General features: G+C 31.8%; 1 pseudogene; it reads right to left on the bottom strand.

Annotated features, from left to right (window-relative positions):
- Nucleotides 1–6999: 6999 nt before the first annotated feature.
- On the bottom strand, nt 7000–18789 carry LOC142321224 (large ribosomal subunit protein mL38-like; annotated as a pseudogene).
- Between the last annotated feature and the right edge of the window lie 2593 nt (nt 18790–21382).

The raw sequence follows: 21382 nt of genomic DNA, 5'->3' as shown, positions 1-21382 counted from the left end.
GCTGCCTATTCCGTGTAAGTCTTTACAAAGAAGACAAGCATTCACTTAATACATCAGGGGCATCGTTAATCCGATCACTATAGATTTTAAACAACATTAACGTAAATGCTACAGATTACTATCTGCAGCATATCTGTCAAATTTTGATTAGGAGGATGACATAATGCGATTAATTAACCACCTTCCCCACACATACTACTAATGGGTGGCTTTAATGCACGCAAATTTATTTGGGGGTATTGGAAAGGTTCCTTTTAAATTCTAACTTTGTTGAATTAAATAATGGCTTTGAACTTATTTAAATGCCAGATACGGATTGATGTCCTGTTAAATTTAACATTTATAACTGCATCGATGGCAGTGAAATATACTTTTAGATTTTAGAAATTTCCACAGAAGTGACCATTTTCCGGTGAACATTTAAACAGTTTCAATGAAAGTACATTCCATCTCCAAAGGTAACTGTTTGATAAGGTAGATTGGATGAGCTTCACTCCCTGAAACAACTGAAGTTATCTATAATGATGTCGATGCTTTAACCGATGTTTTATTTAACTCTCAGATTTATAAGACTTAATAAACAATTCTGACAACAATACTTGTTGTACACTAGCAGAAATACTACTACAGCAGACATTTGGAAGATAGTGGGCGTACAAACTTTGTTTCCATATTACGCTGTTAATCTGAAGACGTTAATCTGATTTGTTTGGTGAAGATAAGATTCACCAAACAAAATCAGATTATCAGATATGATGGGATGGAACTTGGCAGTGGAAGAAAGCATATATTGTTCCAATCCTAAAAAAAAGATAAAACTCCAACAGATCTCATTAGTTAGAATCGTAATTCTTTGACATGTGCCATTGGAAAAATGTATATTTTGCAACATGTCAATTTCAGCGTTGGTCAATCTACTTTTCCTCCTATAGGTAAATTATCCCTCAGTATATGTCCTTTATATTCTAATTTTTTTCCTAAGTAATCTAGCGTCATTCTCTTCTGGATGTGGCGTTTCAGCCTTTTGACAGTTACATCACTGTAAGGTTTATTTTATTGTTTTGTATGTAAAGTCTTAAAATATCCATCTTATTATAAATCTCAAAATATAATTTACTTAAAAATTGTATTATGTGTAAAGGATACAAACACAATTACATTTAGGCACTTACATCAGTTCAATTTCAGTCTGACCCTTCCTGAGAGAGTTCTGTATTCTTTATCCTCAAGAAAAAAGTACAAACGGTAACATGCAGGGGGTTCAAATCCATTAAAAGTTCTACGTTTGGCTAGCTACTTGAATCTGAAGTAGCAACATCACAAATCAATTAATATCAGAAATATTATCTACTCACCCAAGTAAAGGATTGCCACCACTATCCCTACAGTGGGGGTCTGGGTGAATGGTATATGATGCAGTCAGATAATTCTACAGGGCATACAATTTTAGGAATGGAATACTGTTTTTCTTAAGAAAAACACTGACATTGACACTGGTACAGTGTCAAAAATAAACCAAGGGATAAAGAAATCATTGAAAAATAAGTACCAGGAAAACTGAAACTGTAAATAATGTTGATTTCTTTTAACAGAGTGCTTTAGAGTAACAATATTTAAATTAACACAGAATTTAAAATAATTTGTTAAAGAGGAGATGTTAAGAGAATGAAAAAGTTTTATTGTATTCCAGAAGATGGAGGAAAATTAATAAAAGATTAAGAATACAAAAAAGTCTATAAGAAATAAAGCAAACGGGGCTTTACAATTACGAAAGTTAGCGAGAGAATGAACTATATAAATAAAATTATTGTGAATAAATTTTCATATATAAATAATAAAATATGAGGGAAATTTATTGTAATTAATGGAAAATGAAAGATATCACTTATATTTTTTTTATATTCATCATTTTCCTCACATTTCCCCAACAGTCGAAGTCAGTTACAAATCAAAATAACAATATTTTTGATAAAGTGAAACAATGAAAAAACATTTAGCTTGAAAGGTCACTTATAACCAATGAGATTATTTATTCATCTTCTAAGCATCAGCAGTTTTATACTCACAGTCAGTTAGTGATAACTGAATTTTGTATTGAATAGAAAATGCCAAGCCTTACTAGAATTTAAATTTTATGCCAGCCACTCTGGTAAACCAAAAGGTATTAGGTTATGGTAGCTAATGGACATCCTCAGTAAAGAACCAACATATAAAAAACAATTATGAATGATTGACAGCTGCTATAGGGAATCCCCTACCGACATAGACAGTCTATAAATATGTTATAAAATAAAATACATTTGTAACAAACTATGAATTGTGATGTAGAAGCTGTTTTTGCGGTTTTATATGAAATTATTTTAGTCTCACAAATGCGAAAGAACATATACAATAAAAGAATCATTAACTTGAAAAATAGTGTTGCACCCCGTTTTAGTTGAAAGTAATCATGACCGATTGATGCAGAACCTCATCATAGTTTTTCTTAAATTTTCAATATGAAGGAGTAGATTTATCGAAAAATTCATAGTGAAAAGTGGGTTTGAAGTGAATTGACATATGCGAATTTTGCTCGCGCTAGTATCTCGATAATGGTGGCCGCTAGACGCATGGGGCTAGGACCTATCGTACCGGGTGATCGCCATGGGGGTTAAGCCTTTCAAAATCGCGTTAAATGGCCTAAGACACACCGTTTTTGAGGTACGCCATATTTTTATTTAACGAAAGATATGTCTGAGAAATCTCGTTTCTTATGTAAAATATAAATAAAATAACATCAGCTGTCAATAATTAGCTATCATAACTATAAAAAATTTAAAATCCACAAAACCCGCTTTCACTGAAAGTAATGATGATCGATGCAGAACATCGTTATATATTTACAGCGTTAAATTTTTTTCGGTAAATCAACTGTTTCAACATGTAAATTTAACCTGAACACACATTTATCACTGAAAGTAGCCGTTCTTTAATGTATTCGAATAAACCCGTGAAAAGAGACCCTCAGGTTCTAGCCCCACTTTGATTGTTGGTTTTTGTTGTAATTTTGGAGGCATCTTAAACCCGTGTTTTGCTATGTATTTTGCAGTAAATCCACTCTTTCGGCGTACAAATTTAACTGGAAAACATGACCTCATGTTCAAGCGCCAAATTGGTTCTAAGGGTCAAAGGTCAAAGTGGGGCTTGACGTCTCGGCCTTACATCTGGAGGTCCCGGAAAGACATTGGTCGGGAGAGAGAAAGATCACAAAAAGAAAAGAATGGAAAAATATTGAGTGAAAAAGAAACCAGAAGCAATGATTTGCGTGGTCCAGAGTAGGCCAAACCACAAAAATATAAAAAATTCGAACGGATGGTGTTTGGCCGTTGTGCGCAAGTGCACATAGGAAGCTGCACACGAGACGAGGGAGAGAGCATTGTCGCTCCCGCGCAGTGCCGACCCAGGCGTGCTGGTGAAAGGTAGTTTTTTTTTTTACTCCGCGTGTGTATGGAATGTTCTTTGTTCGTTCATTTTCTAGTTTACTTGGTGGAAGGAATATGAAGGCGGTTTAGGTGTTTTTTCAGTAATGATCAGAAGATGGCGGCAAGCCATCTAATGAATGGGTTTTTGATCGCCAAATTTGTCCAAAAACACGCTGGAAGGGCGAAAGAAAAAGTACTTAATAAAATCTAATTACGTATTTGTTTTTGTGTACATAAAAATTTTAATTAAGCACTGTTGGACTATAGTGTTTTTAAGCGGTCATTTTATTGTTATTATCTAATAATACTAAAAAATATTATCTGTATTGACATTTTATAAATATTATCTGTATTGACATTTTATTATTTATTCGGTTAAACCGAATGCGATTTTAAAGTACGTACTTAAAAATCGTGTACCGTATTCTGGATTGTGATAAAGTGTACATTTAGATTATAATCCTGCTACCATCTATTCTAATTGATTAATCTTTCTTTTCGGTTCCTTTATTTTGTAGAAAACTTTAACCAATGCCTTGAAAATGCCCATAAAAAATTTTCTAGAACAGCACCCCTACTAATTTTAGTTACGAGTCGCCACCAACAGTCTGCCGACCGTACAAGCGAAATTTGTATTCTGTAAGTTGTGAAATTACACTATTTAGTTAGTACCGACCGATGCCGCCACACCCGTGCGAATTAATTACGGTATGCGCCCGCGTTTTAAATTAAATTGTTTGTGTAAAGCATCAGAAACAACCAATACCTGTATGCTTTTTGGAAACACGAACGTAATAGTAAAAAAAAAAATATTATTCCTTTAATGTAGCAAAGTCTAAAAAATTTACTTCTGCCCTTAAAAACTAATTAAAAACTATTAGTCGTAGAATGTTGAAATTTTGGATTTAGGACTGTTGTAATATCTACTTGAGCACCACTCCTTTTGATTGGAAAAAAGGATTCGAACAAAAAAATATAAAAAGCTGAGTTTGAAATAGTGAAGAAGGAAAAGCAAAATGGTCAAAGGAGAGAAAGAACAAATACGCAGAAAGAATGAAAAAATAATGGGAGAAAAAATAAACCAGAAGACTTTATTTTATGTGGTCCATAGCTGGCTTAATTCCCCCCCCCCCATAATATGTTCAATATGTAAGTTTGACTGATGGTAAATAAATAAAAACAAAAAAATGAAGATTAAAAAGCTTGAACATTAACGTTGCACAGTTGTACTGCGGTTAGATACACTAACGTATACTTCTCTTTTATGCGATATCTTTTATTTTTAATTTTATTAATTAGATAAATTTTTATTTTAGCTGTAGATAAACTGAGATAAGACAAAGTGAAGTGCAGTTATATTATAGTTTTATAATTTATAGTAATGTTATTGTAAGAACCCTTGCATTTTATAAAAACGAATTATGGAGTGTTCAATTGGCATTCGCAATGAAACAATATGTCACAAATTGACTTAACAATAGATCTTCAGTATTGTATACATTTCAAGAAGTGGATGAACTGAAACAAAAAATATCTGTACTTTTCATAAAACCGAATATTTACATAAATAATTTTCATACTAATGCGAAAAGTTGCTCTGACCCGTTTAGCTGTCACACTAAACTGCTTAAGAAATATATTTGACACTTTCAACAAGCAATCAAAATTTAAAATTAATTCAATGCAGAGCGTTGTGTACAAGATACTTAAACAAAATACAAAAACCACAACATGATACAGAAAGCAAACCGGAATGTCAAGATATATTTGAGCCTCAATGTGTTATAGTCAAGTCTCTGATGCACTTGGCATTTCCCTCATTAAGATTAAAAAATTATCAAGCAGCGCAAAGGAACCAATTTTAAAAATAAAGTTACAAAAATAGCCGCATCAATTACCAGTAAATTAAATGATTTAGGTAGGGAATATGAAGAATTAATCATTAAAATATAGAATAAAATGAAAACAGTTACATCAACCCAGGAAAAAATTAATATTTTAAGTTTATTACCAAGCAGCTTGAGCATTCAAAAAATTCAAAATGAGTTTAGTGCTAGTCAGTATTTAGCTTGTCAGTCCAAACATATGTAAAAAAAATATTATATGAAGCATTTAAATTTTTCACAGACCTGATAAAAAGCAACATTTTAACATAGAAGAGGTGGCTGAAATGTATACACACTCACATTTTAACTAACAAATTAAAAGAGATAATCGAATGAAACAATTACGGGATAAAAGGACATTTTATTTGCTATAAAAACACCCATTTATTTTTTCATGTAGTTACCATTTACAGCTACACACTTGTCCCAAATGTGAACAAGTTTCCTCATTCCACCAATGAAGAATTTTGGCGATCTTTCCTTGAACCACGATCTCACTGCATCCTTCAGTTCATCAACCCTAGTAAAATGAATACCCTTAATACCACTCTTTAGTTGCATAAAGAAGTGAAAATCGCAGGGCTCCAAATCTGGTGAATATGGAGGTTGTGAAACAGGTTGAAATCAAATTTCAACTTCACAAGAGCCGTCGCGATGTGTGTGGCTGAGCAGTATTATTGGTTCCAAGGATCTCAACATGACACACTTCTCGTAAGATGTTTTTAATTTCTTAATGTAATCGCACAGAATTTACAGTCACATACGAATGTTTGGAATCCCAGAATATTGTCAAGAGAATTTTTTTTTTGAAGGTTGTTTTGAATTTTTTGATTGTGGGCCAACTGTAGTGCTGGTATTCCATGCTGTTGTTTTTCTTCTGGTCACCATAATAAACCCAAGTTTCATCCCCTGTCACAATACTGAAAAGGATGTCATCTCCCTCGTCACAATAAAATTTCATAAGCTGTTCACAAAATTCCTTACAATGTTTGTTCTTTTTTGAGAGTTAGCATCCCACCCAATGTGAACAGATTATTAGCCCAATTTTGTAACAATGTGTCTATCATTATTTTGAGATACCTATTCTGGTGGCAATGTGTTGTGCAATACAACGGTCATTCTACCTCCTTTGGTACTTATCAGTTTCAGACACTGACTGACCATTCTAAGGTTTATCATTGATATTCACCTTACCAGCTTCTGATGCACATTTTATTACCCACCTACTCACAGTAATTCAATCAACAGTTTCATCACCTAACATGGGATTGTAGATGAATCTCACCTCATCACTTTTTTCATTGTTAAAAATTCAATCACTACACATTATTTTAAGACATTCTGACATACCAAGCATTCTCGAATCCGTAACAATGGTGTCCAACAGAATGAGAGAGCGTACATCAACAAGCAACCCTCGTAATTGAACTATTACTTCCAAACGCACTAAATTTTATTGAAAGATTAAAAAAACATAGCATAAAACAAATGGATATTTTTATCTGAATGATAAAGGGCAGTCCTTATCATTTCAATGTTGACACGATTAACATAATTATCCATTTCTCCATAATTTAAAATGTATTTATTATTTTTCAAATTTATACTCTCATGTAATATACACACCAGAGCAAATAAAGATATAAACTGAATTAAGTATAATTAAAAGCTAATGTGAAATCCCCAGTTACAGCTACTGCTTTCCATAGAATTATTCTCTTAGTGTGTCTTAGTAAATATATTAGTTCACAATGAAGATGACAACAAACTCTACTAGGATGCATAGTACCACTCGTATGTCCATTTATTTTTAAATTTAATCTAGAAAATTAATATCAGGAATTTAGAAAACTAAATTTAAATTCAGGTACTAAGTCATTTTTTCTTAATTTATTTATTTTACGCTTTTTTAATAAAAATACAATAATTAATCTATTTAATTCTAAGTTATAGTTATTTGTTTTATGATTTTAAGCACACCAAAACTGACAACAAATGAAAAAGGCAGCTGATCACAGACAACCAAACCAACCAGGCAACTTGAATAAACAAAATTATTTAGAGCTACAGTCAACTGCATACCTTACAATCTAATTGTTACATATCACTTGTAATGTCTTAGCAATTAGAACTTAGAAATTAAAAGAAGTAAATTTAGCAAAATGCTAACAACTAAAGCCAACGAACCAATTCCTGAGGATCATGGGTGCTTTTATAAGCATCATCTGAAGTCATATTTAGACAATGAACAAGACTGATTTTTACTTTACAAGTATAATTTAAACCTCACTTATTTTAAAAAGTACATGCGCATTAGCCCAAATAATATTAATGGTAAATAAAAATTTCAGGTTAATTTTTACTAATAATATCAAAGAACTCTCAATACTGTACGATTTTCAGGAAAATTTCAAAATTTGTAATAACAATATGGAATAAATCTGTTTTTGAAAATACTCAGCTATAAGCAAAAGAACCCCGGAAAACTAAGTAATCAATGATTGAAAGTTGAGTATTCAACACCAACAGAAAATAGGGTCAGCAACCAGTTATGCTAAAAATGTGATAGTCACACAACTATAATCTCAGAGAGTAGGAATAAATGACAGAAAATGTTGTTAAGTGAAAATTGGAGAGTATCAGGCAAGCAAGGATATTTTAAGGGCTCGTTTATACTCAGCAGATACATCATACAGAAAATAATTCGCACAGAAAATTAAATTAAATTTCAGAAAATTGCAAGAAAGATAACTGAATATAATGTAAAAGTAATAAAATATTAAGCAATGACTTTCCAGAATCAGAGTAGAACTTTACGTTAAAGCAAAAACCTACACATAAATAGAATGAGAAAATTTAAAACATATCCATGAACACAATACAGTTTACAATATTCTCAATGAAAAGACGGGGGTGTACACATTAACTTCGCTAACAGCACAAAAGTTTAATGCACTTGTGTTAAGATGCTCTATATTCAACTGGTTTTTTGCTGTTCCAGATCTTTTTATTGTCCAACTGGTGACCTAAAATGTCAATCAGTGGAGATTATGTTTTTTAGGGAACTTCACTTCCTTCTATCTGATTAACAGTTCCACACAGAGGTCTCTGTTGTTATGACCCAGTTGTAATGACTCTTATTATTAATTTCTTAATAATATCAAACTACACTAATCCCATAAGTTTAATTTCCAATGTTTAACACACTCCAAACATTTGTTTGATCATACCGGTTAAGAATACCACTACTACTAATATCAAATTCAAAGCTTGTACTTGGGGGATATGGAAATCAAATTTTGTAGCATATGAAAAACACCACACCTAATTAACGTATGAACCTGAGACCTTCCAGACAAAAGAAATACCACCACTATGCCGTGGAGATCAGCATGTTTTACAAATATTGTTGCATAAATTTACACGGATTAGACACAAAACTCTGCTAACCTCATCCACAGTAGCATCAAAACTACAAAGACAAACTCCATCTGTTTCATATCAAACAGAAAAATTGGTCTTAACAAAATTCTGTTACCAAGAATAAATTATACATCTGCTTAGAAGATCCTTATTATACCACATATGAGTACCTCTGATCTTAGCATGCTGCACATAAGAGTTAGGTCCGCTAGGAGAAGATACCAGCGTCGCCCCCTAATGGGGATTATCGTTGATGACGTGCGCGCTGAGCATCTGTGAATCTACCAGCGCGCCCATAATAAGTATGTTCATGCCATCAAGGAAGCCAGACTCAAGTTATGGCAAGACTACATGCGCGAGTTGGAGTGCAGCCCCTGGCAGCTTGCAAAATTATGTAACCAGCCCAAGCCATTGCATGTGCTATCCAGTGGTCGATGTGGGTTTGGTGGTCATGAACACACTTTAACTCGGTGGCGACTTACCAGGCGTTCCTGGATACTGTATTACCAGACGCTCCGAAGGGTGAAACAGAGATCGGCATTAGGACGAGGGCTGCACCCTTCCCTGGCATACAGGCTGTGGATCCCATAGAAATAGATATAGAACATAGATATTTTACCATCAGCTGCCTGTCATAAGAGAGCTGCTTGGCAGGTTGTTCACAGGATGCCTTAGCTGGGCCTGCTTCCTGACTTGTTGGAAAGTAGCTTTGGTGAGGGTGATCTTAAAACCAGGATAGGATCCTAGCGAGGATGGCAGTTATCAGCCTCTTACCAGTAATTGGCAAGTTGCTTGAAAGGCTGGTTGTGGAACGGCTCTGGGAAAGCATCAATATGAATTCATTTCTAAATCAAGGCCTGTATGGCTTCAAGAAAGGGGTTGGCACTGTGGATTGCATCTTAAATGCTCTTGCCGAGGTGGAAAGCCGACTGTAAATATGTTCTGGCAATTTTGATAGACATAGAGGCAGAATTTCCTTCATTGTGATGGAGTTCTGTCCTCTGAGTTGGAATGCCGCAATGTTCCCGTAGCCCTGCAGACCGTAGTACATGACTATTTGTCTAATCATGTGCACCTAGCTGTGGAAAAATCCTTCACCAGGGGAAGCCCGCAGGGTTCCATTCTCGGTTCCCTGCTGTGGAACCTGGTATTTGACGGGTTTCTGGGATTGACATTCCCAGAAGGGGTCACACACAACCCAGGCTTTCGCCAATGACTGTCTCCTTTTAGTTCACGGTAATTCATGACTGCAGCTGGAAGATTGAGTGCAAGCGGTCTTGTCAACTGTGGAATGCTAGATGGACATTCAAAATTTAAAGATTTCTGTGCCCAAGACAAAGTTTAAGATTCTCAAGGGTGCAGAAAAATTATTGTACAGTCGAAACCCCCACATTAAGTATAAAGGCTGTTTAATAAGCCGTAAAATCAGCCGAGGCTACCACCATATTGGGAAAGACTCTCCTAATCGATTTAGTGGTGAAAGTTCAGGCAGCCATGTGGAGATTGCAAAGAGGCCGGGCCAGTACCAGAACGGAATGGTGATCACAATGCACCGGATCTAAATTTCATTGTTGCCCATCTCCCGCCTGCAAAAGAGACTGCAGAGCCTCATGATGGAAGCATGGCAGCTGGAATGGGACACCACGAGTAAGGGAAGAGCCCTGTACAAGTTTATATGGGATCTGAGGTGATGGTATGCCTCGAGTTTGTTTTTAAGGGCAATGGGTGCGCAGATGCTCACCAACCACGTTAATTTGAACCAATATCTGTTTCAGTTCTGCCTGGCAGCTGATCAGCTGTGCGTCTGCAGGGAGGTCTAATCAAATGAACATCTGATGTTTGACTGCTGTACTCTTGGAGGGGCCAGAGACCAAGCGGCCACCCTGGAACTTTGGCCACTCACAAGTGGCAAGTCAATGTGGCGAGAGCCGCATTGTCGGACCATGTGGGAGTTCCTTGATGTGGTTGCTATGTTCAACCGACATCAGTAGTTTACTTAAGGGAATGATTCCTAGCGCACTGCTGTGGGAAGCTACCTTATGGCTGACCACCAGCAGGCAATTAGGGCTCCAAGTGCTTTAATATGGTGGACAGGTACTTGCTGGCATTCAGCAACCTAGGCGTGGCAGCGAATTTCTGTCTTGACAAAGTAAATTTTATGGCACCACACTTAGATCGCTCAAGCTGTTAGGTAAGCTCTAGGAGCTATTTAGGACACTGGTCCCTAACTGTTTCGAGGCTCAGTAGCCGTTTGTGGCACAGACATTCGGTCTTATGCTTTAGGGCGACCAAATGGGGTGGTGGCGGGAGAAATGCCAAGCAAACCAGTACCACATATGAAAACTGTAGTTTTAGATTTAGCTGCATGAAATCAGAACGTGATCCACACCACTGTGAAAGAGAGTAGCTATTTTGCTAGCTAAACTGAACACACACTGCTAATGTTCTTGGTGAAGGAACTTTTACTACAAGCCAAATTATCAAACATTTTACTACAAAATGACACTTCAACTGATTCTGTAAGTATTCTGACTAAATCTTGATACATTTACAAAATTTTAAAATCACCCTATACTAAGTTTAAAAGATCTAAGAAACCTGCAACAACATTAAACAAAAAAACTTAATATTATTACTCACATATTAAAAGCTTTCCTTAAGGGGAACCATTCTTGCTTTCTTACATAAGGTGTATCAAAATCGTATTCAAATATTGGCTCTTTCATATTAAGTGTATTATGAAAGAAATCTGTCAATGAAGGCTCCCAGTCAGATTGGAAAAATGATAATCCAGCAGGAGTTAAGACATCTTGATGTTCTCTATAGAAATCATAAGTATGAAATATTCTATTATCCAACTCCAAACTGTAAGCAAAACAATTTTTATATTTTAACTAAACAAAAATTAATTAAAACCTTTTTGATAGTACATATAACAAAAGAATATCGAGATATTCCATTTTAATTCAAAACATCTTCAAAAATTTGATTGCATCACTATTCTGATTTTGATGATAATAGGTATACAATAACTACCCACCTTGTAGTGGCAAAATTTTTTTTTTTTATATTCTTAAAAATATTTTTCTTGGGTATTACATTATTTTCTAACTCACAAACAGGTAAAAATCGCCATTTTCGTCACTTTTTCCGTGAGCTGTACCATTCTTATTTTACATCACAGAGAGGTCAAAAAGAGCTTTTTGGAAAAAGTAAAGATGGAACTTCATCTTACTGTACTCAAGATTCATTTTGTTGCATAACCAAATCTTGTAATGTCTACTCAAACTACATTTACAAATTTTTTTTTCAAATTTTGGGCCCAAATTAATAATGAAGGGCTTAGGGTAACAAGCCTGTTTTTTTTTACCTTTTAACTCTTAGGTACTAGTGGTACTTATAAAATAGAAATGCCAGATCGTAAGATTTTGAAAATGTCTCACTTTTGGGGCCCGAAAATCAGATGCAGAACAGGTGGCAAAATCTTACATTTTTACAGTAGTAAGTACTTTTTATGTTCGTTAAAGCCACATAAAATTTATTTTGTTGCTCAAAGGGGTTGATGAGTAATAAAGCCAACATTAATAAATTTTTTATTTGTCTTTTTTAACATACCTCATATATACCATGTTTGGCTTACATAAAGTTTAAAATTAAAATTGCCATTAATACATTATGGCAACTTAAATCATCAACTGGAGAATTTTAGTTGTTTTTCTGAAATCACTGAAAAACAATTATTAAAAGAGCTTGTCTATCAGAGCTCTGTATATTCACAATTTGTACAAATTACTTTTTTTATTATTTTTTTTTTTTATTTATTATTATTAATTATTATTTACTTATTTATTTATTATTTTTTTAAAGATTACAATTGCAACCTTTATTGTCATCTCTCAATACTTTTTCTGTATTTTTTATTTTATGATTATAGATGAATTATCTTTAAATGAATTATTTAATTAATTAATTTAATTTAATTAATTAATTTTTTTTTATAAAGGACATTTATAATTATTAATTTAATGTTAATAAAGTAAAAAAATAATGAAGATACACAAGTTTTATTTATTTTTATCTCTTGCTTATGAGTAGACATACTTTTGCTTAGCATTGGGCAGTATGAAGAATTTTAATTGAAAAAGGGCACTGCGACTCGGTATTGTATATTATTCTATCAAACTTTACAATAATACTGCTCAATTTAAAAGAAATTGTACAGATGCATAAGTAACTCCCTGCAAAGCATAATAAATATATAAGCATTTATTGATATAAAAGCATAACTAATTGATATAACTAGTTTTTTCTTTTCCATTTTTTAAAGTGACTTTCTATGTTAAAAAATGTGAATCGGGAGTTAAGTGACGACAACTTAATAATAAAAGAACAAATGAATCTGAACTTGCTGTTCCAGAATATAATGCACAAATCCTTCTTATCACTGCTATATGTAACATGATGTACCTAAGCAGCCTGGAAGTGTTGCTGCTACATAAGTTCTTGGACCATGTCTGCAGCAAGAGAGAAATTAAAATACACTGATAGCACAGCAATGCAAAGGATTCTCTTAGAGTGAACTACAAGTAATTTCTCAGAAGCAGTATAAGATATAACATTCTATCATTGAAGCACACAATATAATAAAACACCTTTAATAATATATTTTTTGAAATTATTAATGAAATGATCACAGAAAGAAAATCTTAGGAACAGTAAATCAGAATAATATTACTCACCAAGGAGATGGCTTTTTTAACTTAAAAAAATCAATTATCTTATCTTGTTTATAAAGTACAAATATATATCTGTGATAACCAGTTCCATGAGGAGGGAAAGGTAGCAAATAATCCCAAACTACTTCACCCTTTTTAACATCTGAACCAGGTATTTCAGGTACCACTGAAATATTTGATAAGGGATTATAAATTACACTAATTCATTTACTTTATATATATATAAGATATCAGGTTAGAAACAAAAATGAATAATATAAAAGAAACAAAAACACTGAAGACGATTAGCTATTTTGAGGCTACAAACATTAACACTCAAACATCAAGGAAAAATTCCGTCACACTAGTAGCAGCAAATAATAATTTGAACATATCGTCATCCCAAGCTAACCAAAACTACATTAAATTAACCATTACCAACTATTAAACCAATTAACCAAAACATTAAAACATTAAACCATTAAACCTATTAACTACATTAACCAAAACATTATTTTTTTTTAAATTAGTAGTTTTTGGTTAGCCTAGTTTTTTTAAATCTGACAAGAGCTGAGAGAATCACGGGTATTATCTGCTCTATTAAAGCATCTGTACATCTGCAGATGTTAAAACTGTCTAAAAGTTAAATCTGTTGACCAGCACATAATTGTATAAGAAAAGGGAAAGATATCAAAGACATTGAAAAAAGATACGTCAGTGCACGTATTAAGCAAATCGGTCCCTGCTCGGATACTGTAAAAATCAATGGGGCACAACCAACTGATCAATAAATGTAGGTCAATCAGAAGACCGCAACAAGTACTCTTTATGATGTGAACTCCCCTGGCCTTTCTCAGTAAGAAAGGATCAGAGGTGCATCTAGTATCAGAAGCCTATTTAGTCGGAAAATGACACAAAGCAGATGTGGTTCAAATGTTTTTTAACTAGATGTTCCAGTTAACTCGGATCACAGACGGACTCTGTCGCAAACCAGATTTGGAAAAAGAAGTCTTTCCAAAGGCCCAACAGAAAGCTACAATCCACAAAGTGATTGAGTTTTGCATATTATAGTTAATTACTTTAATTTAAGATTATAACAGAAATATTATACAGGTAAGCAATAGAAATTCTTAGTAATTTTGAGTATGTAGAAACAGCATGCATCAAGCCTAATAGCCTGATATATTCCGGCAACATAGTATAGGGAGTCTATGCTGTAAAGCTAAAAAGATCAACTATTTTAAAATAAATGTAAAAAATTATAGACAATAACTCGAATGATGACTTTAAAAAAATTTGATAGTTTTTATGCAGGTTGATTCATCTAATGGAAAAGCAAAATGAAAACAGCTTAACTACAGTTATGTAAGGTTTATTAAAGTGGTGGCTTTTTCCAGACACAATTTTTATTCAATCAAGAAACTAGATCGCAACAATTACAATCTAAGGATACTCCAGCACAAAACCATTAAGTTGTACGAGTATGTAGTTTTACCTAGCTCAACCCATTTTTAGTTATTTTTAAATTCTTAACCATTACTTATTTCACGACAAACAAATGTTATTTCAATTCACTTACATGAACCAGTGGACATATTCAGCATTATCATGTGTAAGATGACTATCGGGGTTTGTTATGACCATCGAGTCCACAAAGTATTAGATGGCGCTTCATAAACTACTTCAGGAGCAGCTGACGCCTATAAATGAAGTAAAGTTTTTGTTATAAAATTGAAATTAGATGACAATTTAAATAAATATTTAAAAGACACCACACACATATATGGTAATGCATAAGCTAAGGGAAAGCCAGCTTGTGTTTAAATTAGAGGACAAGAACATAATTAATTCCTTAACATCAATTCAGGGAAGCAATGACTTTCTCATTCACAAAATGACAAGTCAAGCAGAACACAAGTACAAAATTTTTATCTGCCCCTCTGTAAGTGTTAAGCAAAATGACACTGTTATGATTGGGACCACCCACATGAAGTCATGAGAATTTGTTAGACAAGCAGTAACTTGTACAGGGAGCTAGATTAACAACTACATATGAATGAACAATAAATAAATAAAAACCATAATTTATCATGAAACAAAAATATAAATAATAAAGAATATTTTTATGTATAAAAGTTACAGTATATTCATAAAGGTTTAATGCAAGGTTTACTAATAACTTTGCACAACAAGTACCAAAACAAATTAAAGATGCTTACAGAATTAAAAGAAGGGGAACAGCATAGACTTTTCTTCAGCAACACCAGAATAAAGGAAGTAAATTTCTTGACAGTATAGCTACTAGGTTGAGACATGGATTCAGTTTATCAGTATTGAAACAAATACCAATCCAAACAGTGGATACACAAAATCTTCGAACAAGCCCAAAAATTCAACAAAAAATTCTGACTTTTCAGATTGTAAAAGAATTTTGTTGGTAGAGGTAATTTATCACGACAGGCACAACAAATGCAGGCAATTTATTGTTAAAACTCTGTCAAAGCTTAAAACACAACAAATAGTGAAGGACATTGGTGAAGGTAATTGTGTTTTTTCATAACAATGCAAGCATGATCTCACACCGCCGCTACCACTAAGGGTATACTAAGCAAGTATACGTGGCTGATTTTATCCCCTATCAGCCCTGATTTGGATCAACCGATTTTCATCTGTTTATAAAATTGAAGAATTGGCAGGCTACTCGACACTTCAAAAGCAATGATGAATGTGGATGTTGTCAACAAATGGATGGGTGCTTTGTCAGTACCAATATTTGAAGATGGAATAGACAAGCTGGTATCACAATATGAAAAGTGTTTAAATTTGGGCAAGGATTATGTCGAGAAGTAATTAAGTATATATAACTTTATATAATAATTTTTTCAATTTATTTTGTTTATCTTTATTACTCAACCAAGACAATTCATAAACAGCCCTCTACATACATACCTGTGAAGGTTTTACATCATTTCCTCTAAAAACTGGAACAAGTCCTTCATTAGACTTGTAAGATATATCCATAATGACAATAGGTAAAAAGAAAGCATCACCATACAAATCATTAAATATACCATAATGTTCAGCAATATCTTTGATCTGATATGGACCAATAGTTTTCTTCCAATCTTCATAGACTTCATCCAGTGGAATTGTTACTGTTTATGAAAAAAAATCAATAAATAAATGACAGTTTAGCAGACATAAAGAATGACCAAAAGAAGAAATTTATAAAATCATGATACATTTGAAATTATTTGTTATCATATTTGAAATTATTTGTAAACCAAATAGCAATTTTACAATTCTCTACTCCAATCTGTTTAAAAAATTTGCCACTACTAAACAAAAAAATAATTTTTAGGTTTAAAAAGTTGCACCCCTGATAAATTCTTACTTGTACTTTATATATATGTTGAACAGGATATAAATAATTTTTTTTCTTTTTTTAAATACGTATTTTATTTAATTCATCAACAGTAATATTGTTTCTATATAAAACATCTTTTAATTGTACTTTAAATAAATATATATATAGTTTAAATCTACAATGCATATTGCACACAACATAAAGGAACAAGGAGAACATGATATACTGTTATGCAGCAGTTATCTAAACTGCACCACCAGATACATGACAAATTCATGCATTAATCTGGTGCACCCCAAAGGATTAGTAATTGTAATACTCTGGTAGCTTTTTTTTTATGAAAGAGAAGAAGAAAACCATATGATTTCTGAAGATAGAATTCTCCATCCCAAAAAGAGCTGCAGGTGCTAAGAAATGCTATAGAAATGGTTAATGTTTTTTTTTTCAAATTGGCAAATATCAAGAGTCTGCTTACAGATAAAAGATTATACATAAATTGAATATTTCTTTCAGAAGGTTCAGATTTCTTTTTATTAATTTTAAAAATTCATTCAGAATATCAGTAAAGTAATATATTTTTTACTAATTTTACTTTTACTAATTTTATTTATTTTTAATTTATTTTGTACTTTTTTTTTAGCTGTTAGCTAATTAGCTATTTTTTAGCAATATAGCTATTTTTTATGGAAAGGTTTCTTGGTAACTGACCTGGATACTTAAATTTTGCTGTACAGTTTGATTTTATCTGAATTTTTTAAATATTCAACATATTTGTAATTAAAATTCTTAAAAATAAGCTTAAGCTGTACATGGAAGTGAAAACTTACATAAATGGAAAAGTGTACAAAATGACACTCTATGAAGGAAAACTGAACATTCATACAAAAACAGTTCAGGCTAACCTTCTCTACAGACTAAAGAAATAAGCAAAATAGGAACTAAAATCTGGAAGAATAGATAATTCACTTAAATAATTACACATAACACTTCAGATTTAAAGGACTCTCCTGCGCAAAATAGTCCATGAACATCTTTGATAAAAAAAAATATTCCAAGCAGGATCCTTTACTACTGTCTGAAGATAAGAAAAAGTAAATCTTTAATCATATATAATTACATGTTTCACTTATCACTGATTGACAAGTCGCACAGTCATTACATGTTAATGGGAATATAGTAATGAATCTTCTTGTATAACTTCAAAACAACAAATCAAACCAAATGTAAAAATTATAATGTTTATAACTTCAAAAGTTTTATCACACTTGCAACCATTCTCAATCACAAGACTGATGTTCTTTTTTTTTATTTTTTAAGGGTTTTTTCACTTAGGCAGATACATAACTTGAACTAACATATCTTGACACATATAATATGCCTCTAATATGACCAACATATTAGAGACAAATTAGTTTAAACTTAATGAAAAATGAGACTTAGAACTTGGTCGGTCAAGAGTATGTTGGATTTGAACTATGTTTTTTAAATTAATACTTGGTCTTTATATACACATACTTCTGCGTACATATGTAGATGAATAAAAGGAAAGGAGTAATTTTACTTGAGCATGTTATTTTAGCCCAATCTATTCTTTTTTTTTTTTTTTATTACAATCTCAAATTATTTCCCTGAAGAATTTCCGGTGATTTACTTCATATTTATTTTAATAACTTTCATATTTATTGATTTTTTTCTAAATGATTATTATTTTTTTTTTTTTGTTAATATCAATCTTTATTATTAACATAAATATTTATGTATTATATATACATATGCAGAAAACTGCTATAGAACACCTACTTTGTCAAATTCTATTTTCAAGCAAGTTACACTTTATATTTACCAGTAAGTTTCATAAAATTATTGGTTTTTCAATTCAGAAAATGTTGTATGTCATTTGCTACTTTCTCCTAAAATTCTGACATACCTGGTCTCATTTACGTAATTGAGGTAAATAATTTGACCTACTTCATGAAAAAGAGCTGTGGTTCTGGGAACTCTTTTTTGAGTTTTTAATAACTTTTCACATGGTTGGTTATAGTTCGTTTTTCTAAAAATAGGGTTTTGAAAAATTAAAAGTTAAAAGTAAAAAGTAAGGAATAAGAAGTTGTTTGTTTTTTTTAAAGCTTCACACACTTTTCACAATTTAAATTAAAAATATGCTCTATCTTTTAAAAGATTTTTCTGACTTTTCAAGATAAAATTTTGAAATGCAGCCAATGAGAATTAAAAGTATGGTTAATTTTTTACATGATTCAGTTAGCTGTTTTGGTGGCACACAAAACATAAAAACTTATCTTAAAAAAGTTTCTTTGAAAAAAATAAACAGAAGTGATGAAAATGACAGTTCCGAAGGTCATTTTGTAATGAAAGGAACATTTATTTACAAAATACAGCGAAACCAAAGAGGTGAAAATTAAATTATGCATTTCTACAAATCATTTTTAACCCGAGGGAACCAGTTTCAGCAAAACTTTAAATATTATTTAACAGCTTCAATTGCAAATATAAAACAGATTTCTAAATAATAACCTCAACAGTTCCATATTTACTCTACTAAGTTAAGGAGTAGATATGAAAAGATTTTAAACAACTTATGTTCAAAAAACATTTTAGCTTTTAGTAATTTCATTAGCTGAATAAATATTTTTTAAAATGGTAAATCTCAGTTACAAAATGTCTAATTGATAGTATTTGGAATGTAGACTATTCTAGCAAGTCTTTAAGTATGTCTCATCAATTTCAGTGGATTTGAACAACCATCAAATTCTAAATAAGTGATTTTCAATACATCAACAACAGTATTTAAAAGAATCAAAATTTAAATATAAATAATATTATTGTAACATGACATACATGAATTTACTATATTTTTAGATTAATACATCTTTTTGTTAATTTGTATATTGTTTTACATTATATACCGTGTAAACAGCTTTTTAGTTAATCTTTAAGAACTTTGATATTTACAAATCGATAAAGGTAATAAAATAATTATAATTTGATGAAGTTTATGACTGCCACATGAAACAACTAAATGGATGTTATTGGGCTATTTGGCTCCTTTATTTCTGAACCAGAGATGATGAGATCTTAAATTATAAGTGTTGTACTCCCACTGTCTTGATGATCCTACATGTGATGAAATCTGAAAAAATATATAAATACTCATTCAAATACTTGTATTAAAAAAAAAAAAAGATAAAATAAACAAACCTAATGGATAATGTATCAATCATTTCACTGACAAATGGATCAGTCATGGAGGTCCACCTTTCTGGGCACCAAGAACACTTGATATAACACCTTCTGGATTTTTTCATCTGGGTACAGGTGAAAAATATCTTATATAAAACAAAAATACATCCTCACGGGGAATTAAACTATGGATGCTACAGAGAAACTTATGCACAGTCCTGAAGAACTAAAATGAGCAACAAAAGCACTACAGAAGCGAGCCCAGAAATGTTTTGAAACTGGCGGGTTTGTTTTTGAATATTTATTATAAAGTGGTTAAGTTTTCAAAAACATATAAATTTTATACACAATAGCAATTTTACTAAAATAATGAAATAAATATCTTAGATAGACAAGATGGGTATAGTTCAAAACGTGTAAACTGCCGTCTACAATATACTATTATGACCAACGGTTTTTTTCTATTAGAGCTGAACAACTTATTAAATGTATAAAGAAAAGGCTGTTTTGATAAATCCATTTATGCTAAACACATTTTATAAAATAAACATAATTACAGCCTGGATAATTTTATTTACATAATAGATTTTCCAAAAATTTTTGTAAAACCAGGAATCTCAAAAAAATTATATATATTGTTTAACAATAAATTAATAAAGGAAGATATCAAATTTGAAAATGATTTCCTATTCAAATTAATCATTATCAAGTTGTCTAACTTGATTATCCCTGTACTGCCAAGAAGACCTGTTGAGTTAATATATAATTTTTTACTTACGTTTTTAATTTTAATGTTTTAAATTACAAAAAATCTCTCTACTGTGGATGGTCAAATGACCCAAAGCGTTTGGGATATAATATAAACTGTCGGTATGGTAGATTTTTATAACAAATTATTTAACCTAACTTGCTACTTTATTTTTATAATTTGTTTTTCTGATCGGAACAAATTATAAAATTTGAAAAACGAAGTAGATGTGTATTTTTGTTCATATTAATTATGTAATCAAACACATGGAATGACGTTAAGGTAAATAAATTAATTATGAAATATTACTACAAAATAATAACAGTAAAGAAATCGCTATTGAAAAAAATTTTGAGCATATACAAATATCTGTACGTGTAGAAGTGGTCGCAGATAAATCATATTGTATTTTTTTTTAAATTCATCAATAGAACAATATTGTTTCTGTAAAACTAAATCTGTTAATTGTAAAATAAATTGATGTGTAACTGATTATACAGTTACCTTTTCATAAAGTATCCATCAGTAATGATCTGATAGCCCATGTTTTTTCTCTGTTAAAAGCTAATGTTTTTAAAAAGCTC

This window comes from Lycorma delicatula, chromosome 3 (genome assembly GCF_047948215.1).
Source record: "Lycorma delicatula isolate Av1 chromosome 3, ASM4794821v1, whole genome shotgun sequence".
Lineage (NCBI taxonomy): Eukaryota > Metazoa > Arthropoda > Insecta > Hemiptera > Fulgoridae > Lycorma > Lycorma delicatula.
Note: the sequence above shows the minus strand (reverse complement) of the source record. Positions and strands in the feature narration are given on the sequence as shown.